Source organism: Cupressus sempervirens, chromosome 10, assembly GCF_028749045.1.
Source record: "Cupressus sempervirens isolate cs-2001-9-10 chromosome 10, ASM2874904v1, whole genome shotgun sequence".
NCBI classification, from domain to species: domain Eukaryota; kingdom Viridiplantae; phylum Streptophyta; class Pinopsida; order Cupressales; family Cupressaceae; genus Cupressus; species Cupressus sempervirens.
Genome location: NC_143127.1, coordinates 22485921 through 22501625, shown reverse-complemented (window position 1 = coordinate 22501625; position 15705 = coordinate 22485921). Strand labels below are relative to the sequence as shown.

The 15705-nt window shown below is 33.1% G+C and overlaps 1 pseudogene; it reads right to left on the bottom strand.

The window, feature by feature from the left end:
- Positions 1-3013: 3013 nt before the first annotated feature.
- Positions 3014-15705, bottom strand: part of LOC149532372 (GPN-loop GTPase QQT2 pseudogene) — a 179737-nt pseudogene continuing 167045 nt past the window's right edge.

The following is a 15705-nucleotide window of genomic DNA, read 5'->3' as shown; positions in this document are numbered from 1 at the left end:
TTATTTTTGAATACCCACTTTGTACCAATTACATTTTTATCCTTGGGTCTAGGAACAAGAGTCCAAGTTTTGTTCTTTTCTATCTATTCTATGTCTTCATTCATTACTTCAATCCAACTTTCATTATCTAGAGAATATTTAACACTTCTAGGTTCAAATTCAACAAGTAAACATGTACCTTTTAATTTGCTTCTTGTCATTGTTCCATTAGATTTGTCTCCAATGATCTTATCAGGTGCATGATGCCTTCTGACATATCTTGCTAACATAGGCCCTTTAGTTTTTGAATGAGTTCCACTATCTTCATTTTGAACTTTAGTTTCAAGCTCATGTCCTTCTATTTGTGAGTCAAGTCCTTCAGACTCAGGTTGAACTAGCTCGATAGCCTCTGACTGTGACTCAGGTCCTTCAGACTGCAACTCAAGTTGCACTATTTGCAACTTGGTCACTGTTGGAGATTTTGGGAAATTAGGAGATGAAGCTTCCTTTCTTTTAGATAGATTTGGCAAGGTATCAAGTTCATATTAAATGAATCTTTTGTAATCCTTTGGATCCTTGTTTCTTTCTTCTTCACTCTTTTCCACAAACTCATCAATTCTAACATGTGCACTTTCTATAGTTTTATGAGTAGACATATTCAAAAATTTATATGCTTTACTTCTATAGGAGTATCTTAGAAATATACCTTCATCACCTTTTACATCAAATTTGCCTTTTCTAGATTCTTTCAAGATATAACATTTGCTTCCAAATACTTTCAAGTAACTTACATTAGGTTTATAGCCATACCATATGTTGGTGTTTTGAGATGTTATAGGTTTCAAATTACCCTAATGAGAATAAGATACATCTAGGGGCAACTAACTCCCATCTTTAACATACCCTTTTAGACACTGGGCCAACTATAATGCTTGACCCTTCTTCTACTTTAGGCTCTACAAAACCTAGGTACGTGTACCTCAGATTCACTTATATGGTACCGGTGCTAAACATATTCTTGAATCTATTAACCACAGATAAAAACCCTAAATCTTCTAACACTTATGCAAGGATCTCCAACATGGAATAGCTAATAACATGACCAAATAACTTGATAAGATAAGTGAGGGCATCACATTTCGGTTCTTCAATATTAAAGGAAATAACATTTGATTAATGATACTAATTTTAGGAAAGCATGACATGAACAACATATTCCTATGATCTTTCAAAATGATTAGTGCCTTATTTTTTGGGCAGTCACACAAGCCCCTAATGCACATCCCTAAAAGTCATTGACATATGCCATACACCAGGACTTACTGATCTATCTATCCACTTTTTAAACCAGACATCTGCATCTTTCTGAACCTCATACTCGATCTATCCCTTTATGAGATCTGCAATCCTATGATGATAAATCAAGCATTTACATAACTCCTTGAGTCATAAGCAAAACAAATCAACATATATAACCAACAAATTGCAATTGAGTTTCATAATCTTTGTTTACAAAACATAAAAGATCACAAACAACATGAATGGGAGACAAGTTATCAGAATGAAGACTAACTTGCTGGTGCCTTTTTATTCATTTCTTTGAAACAAATACAATAAGATGCATGAAATTGAAATGCAAAACTACCTAACAAATTAAAACTATCTGTACTCTTATTTCTTGATGTTCATTACAAGAGAAATTGTTGAAGGAAATGGTATCACAATCATGAAAACATATCAAGAACTAGAACCAACCGGTTTCACAATGAAAAACTAGAACCCTTAAACTGAATGAGTGAAAGAAAGATATAGGAGAGGATGAATTCCTAGATTTTTTCTATGTCTGAGATGTGTCCACTAAGAAAACCTCCTCAAGAAGTTAAAAGCATCTTTCTAATCTCTCCCCTCAATCGGTAAATCAAATCCTCACTCAATTTGCCTCCCAAAAGCATAAAAATCTCAAAAATTTGATTGAAAAACATAATTGATTTTGATGTCAGATCTGAGATCAAGGCAAAGGTAAAAATTAGTTAAATGACCTCTAAAGGCAAGAGAACTTTTTAGAATTAATTTTTCTCCACATTCAAGCTTCAACATACTTCAATATCTGCCCTCCAACTAATTTTGAAGCTCAACGATGAATTTTTCCCGTTCTACTAAGAATGCCCCAAAAATTACAAATCTGATTATAAACTGAACCACTAAACATCTATGCAAAATCTAACTCCATATTCAGATAATTCATCTCATCTCGATTCCAATGGTATATTGGAGTGCATATTTCAAACAAAAAAAGCCCCTTTGGTGGCCATTTGAAGTTTCAGGCTCCAACTATGGCCTTGCACATTAAAATGCAAAAAAAGAAAATTTAAAAACCCGCTATAGTATAAACTATATATATTTTTTTAAAATTATAACTTTAAAATTCATTTATGAATGGACATTTCCTTTTTTTGCTTTTCTAAACAAAATATTGAAATTTTATATTTTGTTGAGCTCTTATCCATCTGGGCGCCAGACCTGTGCCACATGACATGCTTTAATTAGTTAAACATGACACCTCTTCACCACATCATCATCTGTCAAGTCCCACAACCTTTGGTAGATTTCAAGTTTTCTAGGATGTCACCATGTTGCTTGCTGAAAAACCTCCCATTTTTTGGTGGCAACATGGTAACCACCAGATTCTGGCAAGTTTTTCTAGCGTCATGTTCTTAATATCTTCCTTCTCCATTCAAATGCAGCCACATGGAAAATTTTGAGCGATCACCTTGATCTTCGCAGCCCCACAACTCTGCTAGATTTCTCAACTTTCTTGGAGGTTGCCATGTTAGTACCGATGAGATCCTCCCATTTTTTGGTGGCGACATGGTGGTCACCAGAATCTTTTAACTTGTCTGGCACCTTCTTCACTTCATTTGTCAAATTTTCATTTTCCACGCCATCTAGTTAGCCACGACAGACCCCACCATGTAGGCTTTCCTTTCAAAAGGTTCGTGTCTTGAAGACACTTACCTATTGAGTTCTTTTGGATTTAAATACTAAAACATCTCCCAACCTGCTCAAGGTGGGGTATATCATTTTTTAGTTGTTTTCTCTCTACTTCTTGCAAATTTCCATTCATCTGCACAACATGACATGGATTGAAATGGTGCAAAGGGTCTCTTCTGTAACCATGCTCTCCACAGACTAGATCCACCCCATGCCCTACAACTTCTGCTCCATTTTTCTTCACAACATGGGGATACACCTTGCATATGGATTTCTTCTATTCCTCCTCCAATTGTTCTTTTTCTATGCATCATTTCTCTAGATGCACCTTATAGGTTTCCATGTACTCATTAGCACTCGATTCAACTGTTGCGAAGAAATCATCCATCCCAACACCTATTACTACTGAGACCCCAAAAATTTGTAGATTTTGATAAAATTCATCCAGTACAAGACATAAGCTTCTACTGAGGGTAGAAGTGTATGATCTATCATTCTCTATTGCTTCCTGAAATGCCTCAAAATCCTCCATCCACTCTACAAAAAATTTATGATAAGAAACATCAATCTTATTAAATGCAAGAAGAAGAGGCAGATGTGTCTTGTAGAGTATAATGCACGCATAAAGCATATTGCTCATAAAAGTGATTGGGTTTTTTGAGAGAGGAGTATTAATGACATAGGCCACTATAGTGGGGAAAGTGGAATCAAAAGCTTTTGTTATTATGGCCCTTGAAGCTGAATATGACCTCATCAAATTTAGTGGCAAATAAGTTCAAGGATGTTAGAATTCCACCAGTCGCACCTAGTTTGAACTCCTTCATAACTTCCTTGTACTTAATAGTATCTTGGATATCAATATTAGCACCAAAAGGTAGTGTCATTACTGTAGGGTCCAGGTTCAGAACATATCCTTAGATTCTGGACATCTTTGTGTGTGCAACAAGGTGATGCAATAGATTTGTTTTACCACTTCCTCCTCATGCTGCGGCCACATCCTATGTGTGGGATTCCCCTCTAATGTGGACTACTCTGCCTTCAACATGGACTATCTTGCTGAGCCGTGGACTGTTTCTCAACAAAATTGTCATGTTACTCCACATCCATTGTCTTTGCTACCTTTCATGCTTTCTCAACAACTACAATTCTTTCTATTAAAAAATGGGCCCTTTGACCAACGTGTCCTATGTAATCTCTAGCTTTGGAAGCTAACTATATATATTGGCATCAAAGGTAGTTCCTAATGAGGAATCATTGGAAGTTGCAATATCAATTAAACCCTCATCTTTTGCTACCACAACCTTATCGTCACTTCCACTACTATTGCCAATGGTAGTTGGGTTCATCATGATGTTTAGTTGATCATCATCCATTGTTATAGGTGAGGAAGCTAGAAATGATGTTAATGTTTCCTTGGACTCCTCATCTTCAAATGCAAACCAGTGAAAAATTTGTAAACATTGTTTCTTTCAACTGAATACTATCTTGTTTAGCCAAGCAAAGAGAAGACAATACCTCCGAGGACTCATCCTCAAAAAAGACATCCTTATCACCTATGCCATTGGTTCCATGAACCTTTCTAATACCCTCACTCTCAAACATGCCATTACAAAAAGATTTAGTTAAATTATTTTCTATTGCTAACACATCATAATCCCTATCACAAAATTCATCATCGTCACTATCCAAATTCCTCTCTTGGATTGTACTAGGACAACCACATGCCCATTGAAAGACAGTCTCCACTATGTTATGACTTTGATGAGTGGTCATTTTCCACATGCTCCACTTGGGATGTGCTTGAAAATAGGCCTATATATGGATGTTGGTATATTAGAAATATTGCATACATTGATAAAACATAGCCCCAATTTGGAAACTCTCATGTGGATTTTCAACTTTCAATGCATTTTATGTACATGATTACCCATTGTCAGTGCAACCTTTATTGTACTCAATACCACTATCATTTATTTCCTTTGCATTATGACATTTCAATAAAATAAATTCATTATAAACCATTTTAGTCACTTTGAAAATTCCATGACGCCTTATCAATCAGATGGAATTTAGCCGGGCCCCAAGGTGGGCCCGACTAAAAAAAAATTCATTTTCAAATGAATGATATGTCAAATTGATCCATCTAACCCATCACACTAATTAAAACCAAGTTTGACCACTGAACAATCCATTTAAACTCATTTCACACCTTATTTGCGAATTGTCAACCTTGTTCCAAGAGGTCCTTTGACCAGCTTTAAAAATTGACCAAAACTCTAACTGAGCTCTAAAATCAAAATTACTATTTCTTTTCTCTACATTCTTGCATCCTACCAAATCTTGTCTCATGACGAATTCTCAGTCAAAAGACATTGACTGCCAAAGTTGCCTTCCCAGAATTGCCTACAAGAAAACAAGTCAGAAAACCATAAAACACATTCGTATTTGGCTTCGAAAACTAGGTAAAATGACACTTAGGAAAACAAAAACTGGGGTGTTGGTTCACTTCCATGAAGAGAGTGTAAGTTTTTGATTAGGGCTCATGAAGAATAATAGGACACATTTGGCGAATGATCAAAGTAGGCTACTCAAAATTTGTAGATTGGAAGCAATCACGGAAAAGCATTTTTTTGTGAATGGAATGGACCTGGGAAAGTATGTAGACGAATTTGCAAAGACTTGAAAATTGGTACACTTAAAGTATTTTCAAAGAAGAACATAGTGGTACAATCCATTTGATCTTACCTGTCATGAATTTTGAGATATGATGTCACAAACAAGGGTACCGACAAATCTGCCTTTCTTGACACCAATAAAAAGTTAGAAATTGCATTTGGAATCACGTTTGAAAACTGACCAAACAAATTTTTCAAAAGCTCAAAATTGAAATATAATATATCTCTGACCTCTAGAATGAAATGCAAAAGAAATTTTCTTATTTTGGTCAGTTAGGTCAAATTTATAACAAGTCAAATAGGGCCTCCCAGAATTCTAAACATTTGGCATTAGCATGACAACAGTAAATGACCAACTTTGAGGGATTCAAAACCTAGTTAGATGGATTCAAAACAATTCAAAATATGAAACATAGGCTCTTTGGTATGGACACTAAACACTCCCAAAGTAGAGAGTCATGAGATGTTACTAGGTGTGAGATATTCAATTGCAAACAGAACATCCTGTCACTATTTGAAACTTAGGCAAAAATGCAGAATTGGACATTGCTCAAAACAAAACTTCACAGAATGATTCAAAATGACAATTTATCATCATGGAACACATAGATGCACTGAATGCAAGGTGTTAGAAACATTAAACACCTGTTAGGCCTCACAAGTACAGCTGGGTACACATGCATTAAAAAGTGCTAAGGGCTTAATTTTTTCAATGATACTCAAAATCGAGGCTTCGATTTTGAGTCCAAACACCATAGTTGATAAGAAGTTTTGTTTGAGTCTTTCTTCGACTATACTCTATTCAAGGTATGAACTGCAATGTTGATGGCTTCCTTCTAGCATTTGAGAGCAACATTATTTTCAATCATTAGGGTTCTTGCACAATCCATGATAAATTTGTTTCATCTTTCAACTATATCATTCTACTGTCATGTACCAAGGGCTGATACTTGTCTTTTGATTCCTCTTTCAATGCAGAAATTATTAAATTCATTGGAGATGAATTCACCACCTTTGTCTGATCTTAAGCATTTCAACCTCTTTCTAGTTTCTTTTTCTACTCTTACCAAATACCACTTGAATTTTTGAAAGGCTCCTAATTTTTCTTTTAGATACATTATAGTCATCATTCTAGAATAGTCATCAACAAAAATAATGAAATTTTTTTCTCTACTATAACTCTCTATCCCAATTGGTCCACATAAATTTGTATGAACAATTTCTAAAAATTCTTTTGACTGATAATTTTTGCTTTTGAAACTAGTCTTTCCCATCTTACCAATTTGGCAATTTTTGCATAGACCCATATCAAGCTTCTTCAAACTAGGAATGCCTCTTACTCTTCTCTGTTTGCTTATCTTAATCAAATTATCATGACATAGTCTTTTGTGCCATAACTGACTTTCTTCTACTTGAGCAATAAAATATGAACAATCATTGAGATCAAGATAAAATAGATTACCTTTTTTTTTCTTGCAAAATCCAAACAGATTTTCTTTTCCATCTTGTAGTTTGGCCTATCCATTCATGAATTCTACCTTGAATCCAACATTATTCAACTGTGCTTTAGACCTTCAACCCAATAAGCATTATCACATACAAGTTCTTTAGTCAATGAAATACATCCTTTTCCTTTTATGTTACAAGGTTTATTGTTTCCAAATCTCACACTATCTCCATGATCATAATATTCCATGTCATAATTTTTTTTTTTATCTCCAGTCATATGATGTGAACATCCATTGTCAATAATCCATATATCATTTTTTCTAACATGAGAGATAAGTGCCATCTTATCTCCTTCATCATCAGATTCATCTTTCACATCAATTTACACCATTTCATCTTCATTGTTATCAGAATCTTTAGCTATAAAATAAGATTTCTTACCTTTGTCCTTGTAGTTCTTGTAGTTCTTGGAATCCTTCTTGCCTTTGTGTTTATTTATTTTCTTTTCATCTTTGATGTCTTTATTTGGACACCTTACAACAATGTGATCAATTTCTTCACAAGAAAAGCATATCAAAAGAACTTTACCTTTGTACTTTCCTCTGCCTTTGGAATACTTCCTTGCAAGTAGGGCTTCGAAAACTTCAAGATCACTGTCTAAACTTTCTTCTAATGTTCATTCTTTTTCACTTCTTGATTGATTCACTAGTACAAAAACAATAATATATTACTAAATAAACTACTAAAAATTGTAGATATGTGACTAATTTTGATCACATGACCAATGGTAGTTTATTGCCAGACATTTATCTCCCAACCAAATTTATGACTAAACTATTTTAATAATTGATTAGGTCATTGATTTAATCACTTATTGTTGTTACTTAGTAGTTTATATAGTAGTTTATGTGGTAATTTTGATAGTTTATTTGGTAGTATATTTGGTAGTTTTTTGGGTAGTATATATGGTAACATATTTGGTAGTATATTTGGTATTATATTTGGTAGTTTTTTGGGTAGTATATATGGTAGTTTATTTGGTAGTATATATAGTACATTTAGTAATATATTTGGTAGTTTATTTAATCATTAATTTAGTCATATTAGGGCACAATGGAATTGAACCACCATCCTCCTACTTATAAAGCAGGTGCTCTTCCATTGAGCTAGTACCCTTTAAAGAATAATGCAAAAAAATCACAAATTTGTCTTCCCAACATTAGATCTACCATGATCATGGTCACTGTAACATGATATACTCTTCTCAAATAACACAAATTTTAGTTATTATGAAAAACAATAATCTAAATCTTTATCAATAACAATTCAACAATTTTAAATCCTTTTGTTCAAGCATTTTAAAATTATATTTCATGTCAATTACACTTCTCTAAATTATTGTAGTGATAGACTGTTATAAAATATAATTTGAAGCACTTTGGCCACACACAAGTATTGTTTCTTGTGCTAACTTCTCAGAAGAAAGATACAAATGATTATGCAATTTATGTCAAGAAAATAGACCTTTGCATTAAATAAAAATATCAAACCCCATTAAAAAATCACATCAATTAAAAAACTGAAAGACAATAAATTGAAATACTCACTTTTTAACACATGGAGCTATCAAATGATCATATATTTCCTCTTCCTTATGCTTAGGTGGGTGCTAAAAGTGTTTATTACACCTAACGTTGACATTTATTCAACCTTAGTCTACAAAAAACATTACATAGGAATTTGATAAAAATAAGGCACATGAAAAGAAAGTTTTTATCAATGCACTATAATTAAAATTAATCCAAGTAATAGGGAAAGTAGTGCCAATTCATAAATGTAACAAAGAACTAAATAATATGTTTATGATAAATTACTTTAAAAAACCTATAACATGAGGAAATAATGGACTAGTAAAGTCTGGTAGACAATGACTATGCTTCACCTGTTGATATAATAAAGGTCTAGCTCCTGGTGGTTTTAGTGTCTCTATTTTAGCTGAAGTGAGTTATCCAGCACAACAAAATATCTCAATATCAAAAATATGAAAATCTTTGGCAATTTGTGAAAAAATGTAAGTTGGACATTATATGGTTAATAATCCACTTATAAAATAATATAATGTGAAGTATTAAAATTATCAAATACATTTTCCCAAGGTAGTAGTTCGATGAAATTAGAAGGATAATAATAGTTGGTTTCAATAGTTCTTTTAACTAACTTGATAAAGGAAACTTCATATATGTTTTGTTAGTAGTTTTAAAAAGGGGGTGAAGCCAATCTTGGCTAAGAGAGAAAAATAGAGTTCTCTGTGTGTAAAATAAAGCTTTTTGTCTTTCTTGCATATTCTAAAGCCTAATTGTAATGGCCATGTGGGAATGTTTGATTTGAGGGCCCTGATATTTAAAACTAATTCAAGTCTCATTGTTCTTGAAAATAATTTTATCTTTATTTCAAACTAGGCTGAGTGGTATCAATTTTTATAGTAAATATTCTCATTAGGAAGAGAAAATAGTAAATATTTTCATTAGGTAGAGAAACCGAGTTAGCAATCAGATGACATGAAGATATTTTTCTGATGTCCCTATTTTATATATATATATATATATATATGGTTCAGTTTGACTATAACTAGAATGTTCAATTTATGGAAATGGACATGGTTTTAAACAAATTCAATTTTAATCCTACATTGTCAGTTATATAATATGGAGCTAATTAACTGAACCAGTCTTGTTTATTAATACCACTTATATGAATCGGTTTGCATGCCTTAGAAATAATAGTGTCAGATTGTTCTGCATTACTATTAGTAAATGGGTGGAAAATGTTTTGTTTTCTAGAAGTTGGAATTGGTTCTTTCAATGAAATGTTATCGGTTAATTTGAGCAAATTGAGATTTTTCCAATATTGTGAAAATGTACCTTTCCTGTATGAAACAGGGTATTCAAATTTTAAAGGTTCGATTCAAGAATTGATGGAGAATAAAAATGAATCACTTTATATTATAGACTATCATAAGAAAATTCCCCTCTAAGAATTTCATGATGGATTTTGGTCATTTGCAAGTAGAGATTATAGATTGTTAAGACTACATGATATCAGGTTGCATTTATAGATGTTGAGAAACATGTGTCTCAACCTTGCAATCTTTTCTTGGAAAATTCCAAAATTAGTTTGTGGGAGTTTTCCATTTGTTTATGCATTGGAAAGTGGTTAGTGAGTTGTTAAATGAGTCTTGTCCTTAGTAAAATATAGGTAGGCTATTTTTAGAGCCTTGATGACTCATTTTGTGACTTTTATGGGGGTCTAGACTAAGAGATAAAATTGTGGACGGGATTACTATTTTTAACCTGGTTGTTTTTCCATATTGGAAATGTAAATGTCAAAAATGGGTAACATGTGGCATGGTAGTTTTGCTCATGGTTTTGTAAAACTATAAGTGGTTTCCAGGTTGTAAAATCACTATAAAAGGAGGGCTTGGGGAGGTGTTTGTGTAATTGAGTTTAGTTTGCAAGACTGGTGCTAGAAGGAGTCTCTCCAAGTTCGAGTTGTGGTGATGCGCTCCTGTAAGAACTTGCATTGCAAGTGTATTTTAATCATCTTGGTTTGATAATACATTGTGCGAGTTTTGGAGGGTGGGGTTTTTCTCCTGAAAGGGTTTCCCCACGGTAATCACTGTGTTCTGTGTTCTTTGTTATTTTGATTATGTTATTATGCATTTCTTGAGATCTTTGCAATAGTTACTTTGATTTGCATAGTTGTCCTCTCAAAGATTAGCGTAGGAAGCGATTTCGCACACCTTTTCTTCCTTACATTTTGGTCATTTGCAAGTAGAGATTATAGATTGTTAAGGCTACATGATATTAGGTTGCATTTAGTGACCCATGGTTTCGGTTCAATGTATTGTTGACTTGAATCCACAAAATAATTCCAAGAATTAAGTTTCTATTCCCATGCCATGAATCGATTTAAATTGGTTGTTGGTCATGGTACTAATTTTTTATGGTAATAAGTTCTTTAGGTATTGGTGGGAATTGAAAAGAAATGGTTTTCAGAGGTGATCTATGGTATTAAGAATCTAATTTGTTTTTGTTTGCGTTGATTAAAATCCTAGACATATTTGAAATGACAGTCCAGAAACCTATTCAAGAATCGGCTATCAAATTGGGGAAGTGCCTTGGGCTTCATTTTTTTTTTTACTATGGATTTGGATGTAAGTTTTTGTCTTGTTTGAATTTTCAAAGGAAGAGTATAATAGTCAAATAGTTATAAGTCAACTTTGGAATGGGAGTTTTATAAGAGCACAACGAATTCTGATTTTTCTAGAACAGTCAAATAGTCTCTGTTACGGGGTCCATAACTTTGTTTTTGTTTGTCACCATTGGATTTCATTTAGTTTTTGATATGTTTGGCGGAACCTAATTTTACACATTTGCACCGAAGCGATTTTCCTAATTCAGTCTTTGGTAAAAGAAATGACTCTCTGATTACGGGTCTATAATAAGTCCGCACTATGACAGTTTGTGATTTCAAGAGTGAGTTTCATTCACATTGATAGTTGCAAGGTGTGTGTGCGTGTATGTTATCAATTTGTGTTGTACATTTGGTTTTGGAAGTATTTATTTTTGAATTGAAGAAGGTTTCCTCCCTTTATATTTCTCCATCATAACTGCAGGTAATGAATGGGATATTTATATTAAGAGTGATACAAATGTGGGTGAAGCATTGTCGTACGAATCTTTGTATCATGGAAGCATATTAGTGCTCTATTTTATCTATTTTGTGACAGTAAACATAGTCCAAATTTATAAGATTTAGAAAAGATTGTTGTTTCTCCTGATCATGGAAGTATGCTGATAGAAATAGTAGCATTTTAAAGTGTATATTTGGCTTAGTGACATTATAAATTCAGGTTTAGAAAAATTTCAAAGTTTGCGAATTCTTCTTCACATCACTGTAAGTTCAAGACTAACCAAAACATCATTAAACTAATTTTCATTAACAAATAGGATGGATGGAACCTTTTCTTTTCTACTTGAAGTAATTTGCCAGCAACAATCTAAAGATTACTAAATTCCTCAAGAGAAGATTTGCGTATTGGATTAGCTACAACTCAAATGTGTATTCTGAATTTTATAAATTTTAGCTTTGATATCTTACAAGAAGGTTGTCCCTAAGAACCATGAAACCAGATGATATAGAACCAATACAAAATTTTTTACCACCACATCTTAAGGCCACAATCACATCTGATAGATGGAAGCATTTGGCAATTAAAAGGATAGAGCATAGTTAGAGATAGACTTGCCAATATGCCAAAATAAAGAAAAATGAACGATATGTTGATATCATTGAAGATTTTAGAGTCATCAGTTTGCTGACATGAGAAGGATTATAGGAAAGTGTGTTACAACCTCTATTTAGCAGTAGTAGGTATATTATGGAATAACACTTCAATAAAGTAGGTTCTCACTACCAAAATTGTGAATATTGTTATACGATTGTTAGATGGACCTTCTTCATCATTTAATCTTGATTTCAATGTGATCTGATGCATGGATGCAAAAGGAACTCTTGTCACAGTTTTCTTTGAAACAATTTAAACAAGTAACCAAAGATTAACTTAATTCATCAAAAAGATTAAGCACTTATTCCAATAGCATTTGAGTGTTCGAAAAAAGAGGCTTCTAAGGACTATCTAAATGGGCAATCTTGAATAAATAATATTATTTTAGATGCAATAGTAACTATAGATAAGATTCTCTTTATCCCTATTGAGTTGTCTAGGGTATATTCAAGCTCATAAAGAGGGATACGTCTATTGATATGTCTGTAATCAACCTTTATAAGTAGTGCATAATTTATACTTGGTTATTTTTTCATATAGCATATAAAACATTAGAACTAAAAGGGAAAACTCTATGCAACATATAAGAAAAACATAAGACAATTTACTTCAGTGCCAAAATCATTATATTTGTGTCACTAGAATATGTAACTAACCTCTATTTCACTGTGCTGACTATTCATTGGATGTTTTGTTCACACCAGGGAGATTAGGGTATTATTAGGGTGTGGTTCTATATGATGGGAGATGTTTATGTAGCCATCATGAATGTAAATCTTATGGAGGGCCATTGAAAACAAGAGCACATGACTTTGCTGGTTTTTTTTCCCAAGATCATCTCTTCTAAAAATAAAATCTGAAACACATGATTCTTCAAGCACATAGTTTATACAAGTAGATGGGGGAGCTACTATAGGAAAGGATAAATAGGTGAACCAAGTTTAACCTAAGAATATAGAACAATTGCCAATTTAGCACATCTCCTTTAAGAGCTCAACGACACACTTAAATAGGAACCAACAGAACGTAGGAATGCACAAAATGCCCTATAAGGGCTGAGAGATTAAATATTTTTCATTTTGAAGCAATGATGGAATAAATTTTAAGAAGATATATAACATGATAAGTCATTTAAATCTGCAAGTTGAAGTTCTTATAAGAAAGACTGATTAGAGCTAAGTAACATCAAGAATTGAAACCCTAAAACCTACGAACATATAGATTTGTGTCTCAAAAAATAATCAATGAAATTAATAGTCATGAATATGGTTTCTCAAATGACAATTGAATCAAACAATGAAAAGGGGGAGGCAATGTAGAGAGAACAACCCTTCAGCAACAATTACTAAATTTACAGTCCAGACACCCTTAAATAATAAAGATGCAATTGTTTTACATTTATGTCACATGCCAATGGTATCGACAGTAGAATATGAATGAATAATTAGACTTGAAACCATACTATCACCAGAGGCTTTTTCATTCCCTATGGATTTGTGTAAAATTTTTGGCTCTGTTTGAGGCTATCGGGTTAATAGGATGCTTCTAACAAAGCTTGACCACATGATAAGTCTTCCTCTACTTTAAGGCCAGAAACTTCATTAGACTATCAATTATCTATATATGCGTATAGGCAGGGCATGCAAATTGTAGCACAAACATCACAAAAGTTAGGAATGACACACAAAGTAACCAAAGGAAGAGCCAAATTTGATTCAAATCTCTCCAACCTCCTGTCCCCCAGGGAAAATTTTGCCTTTGACTGTAGAAAACTCTTACAAAACATTTTTAAAAGATGACAGTTTCAAATTTTAACAACGTTTTGTCATTTTTATTACTTTGTCCTATACCCAAAGTTGAGGTGAAAGAAACCCTAAGAAACCTACACATGGCACCGTGCATGCAGAGAAACATGCAAAAATGGCATTTGGAAAGCTCAACTGCACAAATACTAACCCCAAGAATGTCATCAAAATACCGATAGAAGAGCTAAAAGTAGAAGGTTCAAATTTTGCCCACCCCTCTAGTAAGCCACCATCTAGTAAGGAGGCCTGCTGAAACATCAACCCCAACACATCTGCGTTGATTCCCTGCCTTCTCTTGTATAGAAGCCTACGAGGGTCCCAGGAGTGTACGTAGACATGGTGACACCTTGCATTTGATGAGAACATGGGTAACCTCCAAGCATTTTATACCAAGGAAACTAACATAAACCATAACAAAATAAAGAAATTCAAACACGCTATTGGCTGTAGGGGAGAACATTAATCAAAGTTTATGGCACTTCCCTTGACAATAGTTTCCTGCATTAGTAGGAACTAATAAGTGGCTATAGATGCTATGTTTCTATACGCATGCTATTACTTTTTTTTGCAAATTTCCCATATTTTTCAATTTAGCCTTTTCATAGTGGAGGAAGTAAGCATGAAGTTCTCCTTTAAACTTGTCCAATTAGTTAGTTCAAATACAATTGTAGGAGTGCATGCCATAATGTATTGCATGTTTGTGTCCACTACATATATTTTTGATAGTTTGAATATTTTAACTCTTTTTCCTTAGAATCTCATGTTATGTGTTCTTTCCAGATAAGCTTTGAGTAGAAAATCAATACTCTACTCAATAACTCTGTTTGGTCTATCTTGCTCTTTTTAAACTTCATATGTTTGATAGTGTATGGAGGTTGAGTTCTCAATGTCATTTTAAAGTGCTACAAACAAAATGTAATTTCTTGTAACATACCATAACAAACATTACTAAATCTGCATGTTCAACTTAAATCAAAATATAAGTTGAAATTATTCATCCACCATAAAATATTTGTAAAATAAATTAAGTACACCAAGGAAGAAAGTAATTGCCTGAAAAAAATATGGAGTTAGACTCACATTAAAAGAATTGCACCTACAAACAATAAGGAGATTATATGAGGCCTGTAAGCCCATACTATCCAAGGATTTACTTCCTCTACACTGCGGTATAACTTTGAATCAATTGATGTTGGAGCTTTATACTCCATATCCATGCATTTGGTAACTTTGTCTAGTATTGGATATATAATAGAACAAAAATCTATGTTTGACAAAACTAGTCAAAGTTTGTTCTTGTCTAAGAATTTAAAAATTAGTTCATACCTTCAAAATAAAGAGTGCCAATGAAAGAAGAGATAAATAACCATTTTTAAAATATTAAAATATTATTCTGAATTCTAACTATAGAAATATAAATAATTACATTTGAGTTTAGCAATATGATTGTTCGACTAAA